This window comes from Peromyscus eremicus, chromosome 3, assembly GCF_949786415.1.
Source record: "Peromyscus eremicus chromosome 3, PerEre_H2_v1, whole genome shotgun sequence".
Lineage (NCBI taxonomy): Eukaryota > Metazoa > Chordata > Mammalia > Rodentia > Cricetidae > Peromyscus > Peromyscus eremicus.
In genome coordinates, this window is record NC_081418.1 from 147,905,238 (window position 1) to 147,917,719 (window position 12,482).

Here is a 12,482-nt window from a genome sequence, read left to right on the forward strand (position 1 = left end):
CCCAGCTGATTTTTAGGAAGTGCTGGGGATGAGCATGGCTTTATCCATCCTCCACATGAGCTCTACAACTGGCAGATAAGTCCAGCTTCAATGAATGTTTAGAGGATACTACTTTTATAAGATCTGTATACTACGCCTCTTTTATTAATTGTCCTGTATGTACTACAAAAATCAATCAAATATTGTTAGATGAATATGTCCAAAAGCAACAAAAATAATGTAAGTGCTTTGTAAGCAGAGTGTTATAGTTGCTGCTTTCTAGAACTGCTGACTTAACCAAAAAGAAATATATGAATGTATGTATGTATGTATGTATGTATGTATGTATGTATGTATTTATGTATGTATGTATGCATGCATGCATGCTTGCAAATCTGGATTGAACCCAAGAACTTGTACCTGTTAGGCAAATACTCTGCCACTGAACTACATCCCCAACCCAACAAGTATTTTGTTGTTGTTATTATTGCTGTTGTTGTTACTGTGCACATTATGTACTTTCTGGCCAGAGGTACCAAAAATAGTTTTAAGTGGTCCAAATATTGTTTTAGAATAAGAAAGATTTTAAAAAATACCTTAAGATATCTTATCCTCAGAAATACTTACCTTGTTGGTAAAAGTGACATGGAGTGTGTGAGTGTGTGAGTGTGTGTGTGTGTGTGTGTGTGTGTGTGTGTCTGTTTAACCCAAGTGATTCAAATGTTCAGACATGTTTGAGATCTGCCACAGAAAGTAAAAAAACTGAATCTGACACATAGCACTATAAAAATCTGACTGCCTTTGTCTACACCCTATGGTGTTGGATGCTGATAGTCTCACAAAGATTTTTGTAAGTTCATATTTCTGTCAATCCAAAGAAATTTCTTGGAACTTGAGTGTCATTCCAGAGTCTATACTGTGAGAGAGCCTCAATGATGTCATCAAATGCTGGACAGTGAGGGTTGGAGAAATGGCTCAGTCTCTAAAGTGCTTGCTGGCCAACCAAGGAATCTGAGTTCAGATCCCCAGCACCCACATAAAAGTCAGGATTGACAGGCATGAGCAATCTAAGTTATGAGGGTGGAGACAAGTTGAGTCCTGGGGCACACCTAGTGGAATCTGTGAGCTCCATGTTCAGTGAGTGACCTGTCTTAAGAAACAGGGTGGAACTGGATTGAAGAAGATACTTGACATCAATCTTTGGCCTCCAACCCCATCTGCATATGTACAAACACACACACACACACACACACACACACACACACACACACACACACACACTAGCTGAATAGTATTACTAGCCATGCTGGCCTCAGTGCCCTGGTTCTCTGGACTGCGCAGCATGACCTATTGTTAATGATCACAAAGGGATTTGTCTTAGGAAAGCTTCATGCATCTCTACATGTTTGTAGAAATTCCTTGTATTCTCCTCTTCTCTTTGTTATGACAGAACAATTGACAGAAGTGACTTAAGGAAAGAGGGGATTATTTGGTTCCCAGTTTGAGGGTAAGGTCTACCATGGAAAGGGTCCTGAAGCAGCTGGTCACATTATATCCACAGTCAAGAAGGAAGACATGAGTGCTCACTCAGCTCACTTTATCCCTTTTGTTCAGTCTGGGGCCTCAGCCTATGGTAGAGAGCCATGCATGTTCAGAGTGGGTCTTCCCACCCATGTTAAATCTCTCTGAAAACACCCTTAAAGACAAGTGCAGAGGTGTGTCTCCTAGGTGACTCTGAGTCCCACTAAGATGGCAATCAAGATTAACTATCGCCGGGCGGTGGTGGCGCACGCCTTTAATCCCAGCACTCGGGAGGCAGAGGCAGGCGGATCTCTGTGAGTTCGAGGCCAGCCTGGTCTACAGATCCAGATCCAGGAAAGGCGCAAAGCTACACAGAGAAACCCTGTCTCAAAAAACTAAAAACCAAAAAAAAAAAAAAAAGAAAAAAAAGATTAACTATCACACTTCCTAAATCTTTTTATGTTTAGGAAATGAAATTTAATTTCAAGATTAAATGAAACACAATTGACCTAAAAGTTATACTACTAATTCCAACACAAATCATGTTACTTTGACATTTTTAAGTTTGTATTCCTGATTGGCTCCTTTTCCTCATATGTATAAAGGAATCTATTTGGGGGCATGAGCATTAAACTTTATAAAGTATGAGATGCACCATCACTATTTTTTATTATTTTAAGTGACATAATTTTTGTGCTCACAATTCTTTCTCCTCTGTAATAAAACATGGACTTAAAGGCTTGTGCATTGTTTGTTCTGAGTACTCTTGGGCAAGATAGTCTTTATCTTTGATCCTAGAAAAATCCTTCTAAAAACAATTTTTTGCATAGTTGCTTGTCATGCGGCAGCCCAGGAAAATTAAAGATAATCCTATTATGCATGCATACTAAAATATGTATTCAGTTTTAGTTATATGCTAAATTTATAAGTCTTTCAAACTATATTATATCATTATGCAAAACAACGTAAGAATTTTTAATTATTTGACAATTGAATACATATATATATATATATAAAATGAGTTTTGATCTTTTTCGTGTCCCATTACCCTCTAATCCTCCTCTCTCCTACTAAAACCTTCTTATTACCAGTAAATACTTCTACTTTCATGTCTTTTCTTTTTCTTTCTTTTTTTTTTATCCACTGAGTTTAATTGATGATCCTTACATGAACATGGGTGATAGGTTATTTATCAGAAAGTAGACAACTAACTCATCTGTGGCTACACTTCTGAAAAATACTGCCAGCCCTGGAACTTTAAATTTGTGTTGAGCACCTACTGTTTATAAACCCTAAAGTCAGAAACTTTAGTGTTGTTTCTTGAGGAAAATGGATAAGTTAAAATTATGAGAGATATGCTTGACTCTTGATAAGTTTATAATATAGTGATGAAATAGGTGTGAACATAAATAATACAAGACCTAAAATGAAAAGGCCATGAGCAGAAAATGCAGCCTGAATATAAAATTGGACCTTCACTTCCTAAAGTCACATATTATTATGTCCTTGCCTGTGAGCTGTGCTACTTTCATTGGAGGATTAGATAAAGATGCTTTGAGGTCAAGAACTGGTTGTGTTAGAAGGGCACCTCGTCTTGGATGGGGGGAGGATTGATCTAAAGATACAAAAACAGTCTAGATGATGGGACAGATGCCTATAGACGTCCTCTCTCTCTCTCTCTCTCTCTCTCTCTCTCTCTCTCTCTCTCTCTCTCTCTCTCTCTCTCTCTGCACACATACAACATAAACACATACACACACATTCTCTCTCATTCTCTCTCTCTCTCTCTCTCTCTCTCTCTCTCTCTCTCTCTCTCTCTCTCTCTCACACACACACACACACACACACACACACACACACACACACACCACTCACTCTCCCTCTGCGAGTGTTGGTTGATAAATGAAGCAGACATTAAATAGAAAACACTATCACACTAGCCATCTCTCCTAAGGAGATTAAGGGAGCATTTGAACATCCTTGTAACATTTTTTCCTGGCTTCCATTGGCTCCCCTCATATCCTCATCCTGAGAGGAGTGTCTGTGTTCCTTTCAGTGTTTATAAATAAATTCAAGCATGATGTCGGTAACTAAGAATCCCTTTTGCTTCTTTAAATTTTGTTTTGTTTTGATGGAAATGTGTTGTGAATGAAGCAAAAATCTTTACAAAAAGTGTGGACAAAATTATAGCAAATGACTGCAAAGCCTAAACAAATGCATGTTCTCATCAGAGTTCAGCTGAGACAGGCAAACAGACCCTGTGTGCAGCATCTCAAAGCCACATGCATTGGGACCTTTCCCTCCTCTGAGGACCGCTGTTCATTTCTGGAAGTTCCTGCAAACAGGGAGTGATATCACTTAAAGTTTAGACAATGTTGTTTTTAAAGCAGAAATCCAATGTCAAAATAAAGCCAAGAGGATAAATTCCGCCTTAATGGCGAACATATGTTTCCTGCTCCCCACTGCTAAACCCAGATGTTAATTGCATGTTTGTCACCACACTGCTCTTTTCTTGCTCAGCACTAGCTGAGCTTACATAGCAGGCAGGATAAATGTCATGTGTGCACCATCATGAAAGCCAAGATTAGTCTTCACCATCTGGTAAAACACGGATGACATTTGGGAGCCCAAATCACAGAAAACTCTTCAGACTCTCCTTTTCTTCACAGTATCATTCTGACATGTGACTCCAACATGAATACAGTGGGCTGCGCCGTGTGAGAGGCTGGACATGCTGACATGCTGCTTTATGAAGAAGGCAATAAAATACAATTACTGCTCAACTTTGATTTAGACCTCTTATGGGAATTCATTTTTTAAACTTGCTTTTTTACGGCACTCCATGGCATTTGAGAGAAATAGATTTAGCTTATTGTTTTAAGTCACTAAATCTTTCAGCCAATGCTAGATGTTGGCCGGCTAGTTAATAAATGGGAACACTTAATGTGCTTTTGTAAGGAAAGAGAAAAATGAATCTCGGTTTTATATTCCATCCATTCTGGCCTGTGCATGTATTTTAACTCTATTCAGTCTTTGATAATATAATATAGGAAAAACACTTAGGTTCCAAATTGATCGGCTCTCTAAAAAAGTCAGTCATTTTAAATTACATACTGGTTAATGTAATTGGCAAACATATTATGAATGAGAATTCTGAGCTTAACAAAACATACCCTGATGGAGATTTTAATTTAATATTGACCCATTGGATTTCATGTTTGTTTTTTATTGTCCTCATTTTTCATTTAAAACCATATTAAGCATTAAAATTTCATATTAGTTATATTAGAATCTACTCTACAAAAGGGATAATATAAAAAACACACATATATATCTTCATAGAACATTTCTCACCTGGTGACATTCAGCTCAAGAACTAGTAACTTTAGATAGCCCAAGACAAATCATGGCTATTATTTAAATGTTCACCAGACGCAGTGGTTATCATCCTTCCTAATGCTATAGCCCTTAAATGCAATTCCTTATGTTGTAGTGACCTCCAACCATAAAATTGTTTCATTGCTACTTCATAACTATAATTTCACTTATGTTATGAATCATAATATAAATATGTGATATGCAGAATACCTGATATGTGACCCCTGTGAAAGGGTCATTCAACCCTCTAAAGGGGTCATTACCCACAGGTTGAGAAATGCTGGCCAGATGCATAATGTGCCACATGGAAAGAACGTCCTACATATTTGATAACTATTTCTGCTCAAGAGCTGACAAATCAAGATGACAGCCAAACACTAAGATATCTTTCTTGTCACACAAGTTCAAATTGCCTGAGTATGTTGGGAAGGTGAGAACATCAGAAATGCCATTGGGAGTGAGTGGGAAGCAAAAGTCTGAAACTAAACATACTACATTTGACTTTCTGTGAAACTCCCAAAGATATTAACAAGGGGTTTAGATACATTCAGGAAGAATGTTTGGCTGAAAATACACATATTGGAATTGTCCCCAAATAACTGTTTATCAAAATTGTACACTGGAAGAGATTAAGTAATCCTGAGTACACTGAGAAATGAATTTAAAAGAGGCATAGTTAGAAATCCAGACTAGGTAGCCCATCAATTTCGAAATTTGAAGAGATAAGGTCAACTCAGCAAAGAGAGCTGAGGAAGATCAATTGGACACCAGAGAATAGAGTGCTTGGAATCCAACAAGAGGGAATGATTCAAAATAGAGTGGTTTTCTCGTCAAATCAGATGGTTAAAAAATCAGGAAATAGCATGAGTTTGGTGGCTCACATCAATGATACCAACAGTCAGAAAGGTGAGGCAGGAGAAGCACAATCATTAAAGTATGTTGGGACTTTTCCAAACAAAAGCCCAACCGGAAGAGGTTAAAGTGAAAATGAAAAGAGAGAGATTTGAGATATAAAGTAGAAAACATCTTTTCAGCAGACTTTCTCTAAACATAGAGAAAATAGAATACAGGGCAATATAAATCGAGAATTTTCTTTATTGAAATAAATTGTAATATATGTGAATGCTGCTTTAAAAAAATATATGTTTAAGATGAGAAAGAAAGAGGAAAAATGATACAAGAGAGGAAAAGAAATGACTACTCAATCAGAAAACAGAGCAATGCACTTGAGTAGGACAGCATGGAACATAGTCCATCTGTGTAATAGAAGAAAGGGCAGGGACGAATACCCTGACAAGTTGTGTTGGGAGGTGGGTTCTGTTCCATCAAGCAGGCAATCCAAGAAGATACTGAGAAGGAGGGAATACTGGATTTGATGAGTACAGACAATAAGAAATGAAACAGTCCTACTGTCAAAGAGTAACTGGATTAATGATGTTCATAGAATTTTCCATAAAATATTCAAGATTCACTCAAGGGTAGTAACTCCATTGAACATGGTCATGTGTATGTGTTTCCAGCAACATTAGGCTGTTACATTTGCAAAGTTTTCAAAAAAATTATTACAGCTGGGTGTTTTGTCAAATGAATAACAAAATCAAGAGAAAGTCACAAGAGTCATAAAGAACACACAAGAGAATTAGGGTAGAAATAGATCATGAAATCCAAATTGGCCAAGGCCAGACATGAAGACATAGAATAGATTTTAGTCATTGAAATGGTCCTGCAGTCAAGATATTTCTGATGTCTTAATATTTTGTAGGAGAACTGAAAGTGAGGAAGGTGGGGCTGTACCAGGAGCCTAGAAATTATGATGATGGAAGAGTTTTGATCACTGGACAAGACAGACCAAAAGAGCAAAAATTACTGGCTAAGTAGAACACAGAACAAGATCATTGAAGGTGAAGAAAGCAATAACAAACAATCTAGGATATAGAAGGGCAATTCATATGAATATTTTAAAATGTGTATTATGACAATAGTACTATGAAGAAAATAAAAATGTGTAAGGTTTGTAGCTAGAGTTTTCCTGCCTGGCCCTCAGTCAGGACAAATCTCTGTCACCAGCCAGTCCCACAGCCGCTCAGACCCAACCAAGTAAACACAGAGACTTATATTGTTTAAACTGTTTGGCCGTGGCAGGCTTCTTGCTAACTGTTCTTAAATCTTAAATTAATCCATTTCTATAAATCTATACCTTGCCACATGGCTTGTGGCTTACCGGCATCTTCACATGCTGCTTGTCATGGCGGAGGCTGGCAGTGTCTCTCTGACTCAGCCTTCCACTTCCCAGAATTCTCCTCTCTCCTTGTCCCGCCTATTTCCTGCCTGGCCACTGGCCAATCAGTGTTTTATTTATTGACCAATCAGAGCAATTTAACATACAGAGCATCCCACAGCAAAGGATAAAATTCTTCAAGAAATGAAGTCCAGTACACCACAGATCTGTAGGGAAGTAAGGCACACAGGGCAGTGATGTCCAAGTATTGTATCCAAGGTAAGGCACCTCAAAAGAGAAAGGAGAATAGAAGTTGCAAGAACAAGGAGTCATGAAGACATGTAGGCAAATTTTTCTGTCCCACCAGCCAGCTCCCAAATCACAACATGAAGACTTATTATTAATTATGAAAGGTCAGCCAGTAGCTTAGGCTTGTTTCTAACTAGCTCTTATACCTTAAATTAACCCATATCTATTCATCTATGTGTTGCCACATGACTCGTGGCATTAACCTGTCCTCCTCATGTCATGTTCCTTCTCCATCTAGCTGGCAACTCCCTTCTTCCCAGTGTTCTCTCTGCCCAAAAAATCCTGCCTAGCTATTTACCCTTTAGATTTTTATTAAACCAATCATAGTGACATAACTTCACACAGTGCAAAGGAATATTCCACAACAAAGACACCTACCTCTCATGCAGGACCAAGGCTCTAACAGGGATAGGAGGGAGAACAAACACTATTTTTGGCCTTCCAGAGGAGCAGGATGGAATGTCCAGAAAAAAATTAGGTTGAATTCTTAAGGTATTTAGCTAACTCCAGGCCCCAAGAATTAGTTCTGCTCTTTCTTTATGCTTTAGTCTATACACATTATTATCATTCTAAACAAAAACAATCATGATACAATCTATTGACAATTCCTGAATAGGTAATGAGTAATGATAGCTTTAAGCCTACTCAAATGATGAGAACATTCTAGAATCCCTGAGAAGCTCTTTCTGGCCATGCCTCTCACTTAACCCCCATGTGAATCTGCTCTTCTAAAAGACACTTGTCAGAGCCATAGTGAGCCTCAGCTTACTGACTACAACTGCTGATTCCAATTAGCCACTGGCACTCTCTATGTCAAGAATAAATAGTTAAATGCAGAGCTTTTACCTAATAAAGTATTTCCCAGTGAGGACTTAATCTGAAGAACAACTTTCTTTTATTTTCTATTTGAATATTCAGGGGCCCTGTTTATCTGTGCTAGAGATCAAACCCAGGCCTTTATCCCAAGCAGGCAAGCACTTGATCATGGAGCTACATCCCAGTCCACATAATGAAAGAACATATGGGATATTGAAGGATAAGTGATCATTAGTTGTTAATTGAACTCTCCAGTTATTGAAATAAACAAAAATAGGCCACATACCACTTTCTAAATACCTTGCATTGTATACGTGCTAAGTAATATACAGGCCACCAAGTTCCATTGGGATTTCTGATAAATAACAAATATTTTTAGTAAAATATGTCACAAATATATTGCATGGGAAAACTGGGGAGCCATGCTGTGTATGGAAGCATCACAGCACCTGGAAACATGGTATCTTCAGAGTTCTGTATTGCATAGTCACTCAGGTCAACATAGCCATACTGCCTGGAGAGCAAGTAGTCCAAATGAAAACACTGGGTTATCAGTTGCATCACTAACATTTCTATGTATTTCCAAACTACCTACTGAATGCAGAGTCATAAATAAAAGCTAAAGAAATTTAATGGCTATTTTGAGATTTAGCAATATCGTTATTTTGAGACAGTGTCTCACTGTGTATCCCAGGTTGGCCTTGAACTCATGATCTTCCTAGCTCAGCCATGCTGGGTGTTGAGATTGCCATGCCTGCTCACATTTTTTTCTTTTAGATTCTTCATTTCAGTGACACTGGACCTTGTTTCTCTTGCAGAAGGAAAAAAAAGAACAAAATCCTTGCTGCAATAATGAATTAGTATTTAAATATCTCACCCAGACCCAGAATTATAAGAATTCAAGGACATGGCAGTATAAACCCAGGGGAATAATTAGCTAGTGCTGACATTTCAGTAACTAACTGGAAAGACGTCTTACTTAATACAGAAGTTTATTACCCATTGGCTAATAAGGTCAAACTTTCCCCCAAATAATAATAATTTATTATTATTATTATTATTATTATTATTATTATTATTATTACTGACTAGTCATCAAAGGATCTGGAAGATCATATTTCCTTCAACCAGTTCTGTTCACTGTGAGATTTGATTTTAAGCATTCAAATAAAAACAAAAACAAAAACAAAAAAAAACATGCAATCAGCTTCTTAGACATGGACTGATTCTTTTAAGTATTGGGTTTCTGTTCTACAGCCTCACAACAGATCAATATGTAGAGATAGAAATTGACAGTTAACTAATTTGTCATGTTTATAAACTGTTGATAGGACTATTTACACTAGAAACCAAGGCAACCTGAATTGGAAGACAGATCTCAGCTTTTTCTGTGACACATGGTTGAACAGAAATACATTGTATATGAGTGATTGCTTCTCAATCTGCTGTTTGTAGCTCACTGGCTCACAAGACAAGAACCAGCATCATTTTGGGGCCAATGGTGGACAAGGTATAGAGGAAGAAGAAAGAAACATGTAGAAAAAAGAAAGAAGATCAAGAAAGCAGGACATGTTTGATGGAATAAATATTATCCACACAGTTACACTTAAAGACCTGGAAGAGAAATGGCCAAGAGGACAGAGAACGGGCAAGGTCCCTGTCAGAAAGGGGTCCCTTCTTTTAAATAGTAATGCCAAGCCACTATCAGGATTTAAGAAGTTAATTGTTAGATTTTTATTTTGGGAGATCAGTTGGCAACTTTACGGAAATAGATTGGGAAAGGGTTAGCAGGAAGAGAGGGCCATCTGCTAGAACCTAGCTGGAAACTGAAGGTGCTGGAACTGGGAAAGTGGCAGTGACATGGAAGGAAGGAAGACATCTACTGGGAGACTGATGTGATAGTAGCTATCAACACCTGTGACAGCCTCCTGGGGTCAGTCTTCTCTTTCATTCTGTGACAAGGCATTTCTAAATCTCCCTGAGGACACTAACTTCCAGCTCTGACTCCTCATCTGCTAGTAACTCTGAGCCTACTTCAGAGAAAGTAACTTATGCGGGAACCCCTAAACTGTGGAGCTGTGATCACAGAACTTAGCATTTGATTGTATTCATGGAGCAATGAAAACAGAGAGACAATAGCATTTATTTTGAGCTTGGACAAAGGAGAAATTGAACAGTGGAGTGACTCAACATTTCTTGATGCACATCTTTGAATAGTCAAGAAAGCCAGTCAAAAAGAATTCAGATATAGTGTTGAGATTTGAGAGACAAAAGAAAACCTTAGATTCCTGAGTCGATACAAATGTCACCAAAGTTATCCTAAAACAATATATTGAATTAAGTGACAGACTTAGAATGAAAAACTTAAATTAAAAGTAAAATGGGAAAGGGATAAGAAAACAAGCAGCAACAAGACATACAGGAGAAAAATGGACAGAGTCCAGTATCAGAAAAGCAAACGACAAATCCTCTCACTGAAGATAGATATCTGCTGGATTCGAAAAAGAATACTTTTTAATACAGAGGTTATTAGAAGTAAAGATGAGAGTATGTTTTAAAGGTCATTTAGGCAAAATCTGTATGTGACTGACCATAAAGTATGTAGAAATGGAAAAAGACCCCATGTGACCCTAGGTTCACTTGTGTCAGGGAAGAGAAGATGTGGAACAAGAGTGACAAGGCGTTCTTTATGCCTGAGTATGTGTTGTGTGCCTTGGTTGACCATATTTAACACAGATGAAAAATAAAATGAGGTGAGAAGATAATGAATGGAATAGGGTTTCTTTATGTTTCATGGCATGTAAAAAATAAAGTCAGAGCATTGATGAAGGGGTCAGCACTGGATGGTTCTCTAGGCTAATGTAACAAATGATCACAACACACTGGGGCATAAACAGCAGAAACTTGTTGTCTGAGCATTCTAGCAGTTGGGGGTCTAAAACCAAAATGTCAGCAGCAGCGGTTCCTTCTCATAGCCCAATGGGTGAATCACTGCATGTTCCTGCTCCTTAGTTTGTAGCTAGCCAACTTAACCCAGAGTGTTTGTATTTTTTCCTTTTGTAATATTCAAACCTATTCTTTTTATAAGGATACCAACCATATTGGATTAGAAGATCCCATCCTAGATGCCATAGTTACTTTTACATTGTTATGAAGAGAAACTATGACCAAGGCAACTTATAAAGAAAATGCTAACTAGGACTCACAATTCCAAAAAGTTAGAGACCATGATCACCATGGCAGAGAGCATGGCAGCAGGCAGGCAGGCATGATACTGGAGCAGTAGCTGAGAGCTCACATCTGATCCACAAGCAAGAGGCAGAGAGAAAGAGAGCTAAATAGGCATGGAGTGGGCTTTTGAAACCTCAAAGGCCACCCCCAGTGCCACATCTCCTCCAACAAAGGCCACACCTCCTAATCCTTCTCAAATAGTTCCATCAACTGGGGATCAAGCAATCAAATATATGAGGCTATGGGAGCTATTCTCATTCAATACATCACACTAGCTTAACTAATTATATCACACATGACACCATTTCCCAATCAGATAATATTCTGTGGTTCTGAGGCTTAGCAGATCAGTGTGGATTTATGAGAGTGACACAATTTTGTCTGTTAGATGAAGAGTAGGCATCTCTTTCATTGCAACAAGAAAGAAGGAATGTAATTGTGTGTGTCTGTAGAATTTATAGCAATTTTATTTTCTCTGAAATGGAGACAGAGTCATCAGTAGAGAAGTCAGACTTGGAAGTAAAAGTTTCTTGATGGGGATTTGAAAGACCATTTCACAGATGAGAAAAGGCTGACGTGGCAGGTTTGACAGGCACTACCACATTGGTATATATGTAGATGGTGTGATCAATAATTCAGTGTGCCCTTTACACAATCATGGAATGTCTTCTTGGGAGAAGCTACTTCGATTATTAATAGCTTACAACAAAATAAATGCCACTTTCACTAAGGAAAAGCTATTCTCAGATTAACCAGGAATACATAGATTTGGAGTTGAAGTTAAATGGAAGTTTAGTTGCAATGATCCCTATTTTTATGCCTAAAATACACATGACTAGAATTTGTTCCCTTTAATGCTGTATCTCCCTAGACTATCCTAAAGATAGACACTGCCTTGTGCATCTACCTGTCTCTTACAATGTCCTCGCATTCCTGGATGCTGAAGAGGAATTCAATCCTCAGAGAACATTCTCTGAATTGAAACTTTAGTAATGGTTTCTCACAAAGCAAGCACCTATACCATTTGGAA

General features: G+C 38.0%; 1 protein-coding gene across 1 annotated transcript in view; it reads left to right on the forward strand.

Annotated features, from left to right (window-relative positions):
* The window catches only part of Pik3c2g (phosphatidylinositol-4-phosphate 3-kinase catalytic subunit type 2 gamma), a 323,855-nt gene that overhangs the window by 263,939 nt on the left and 47,434 nt on the right, over nt 1–12,482 (forward strand). The window lies entirely within an intron of this gene.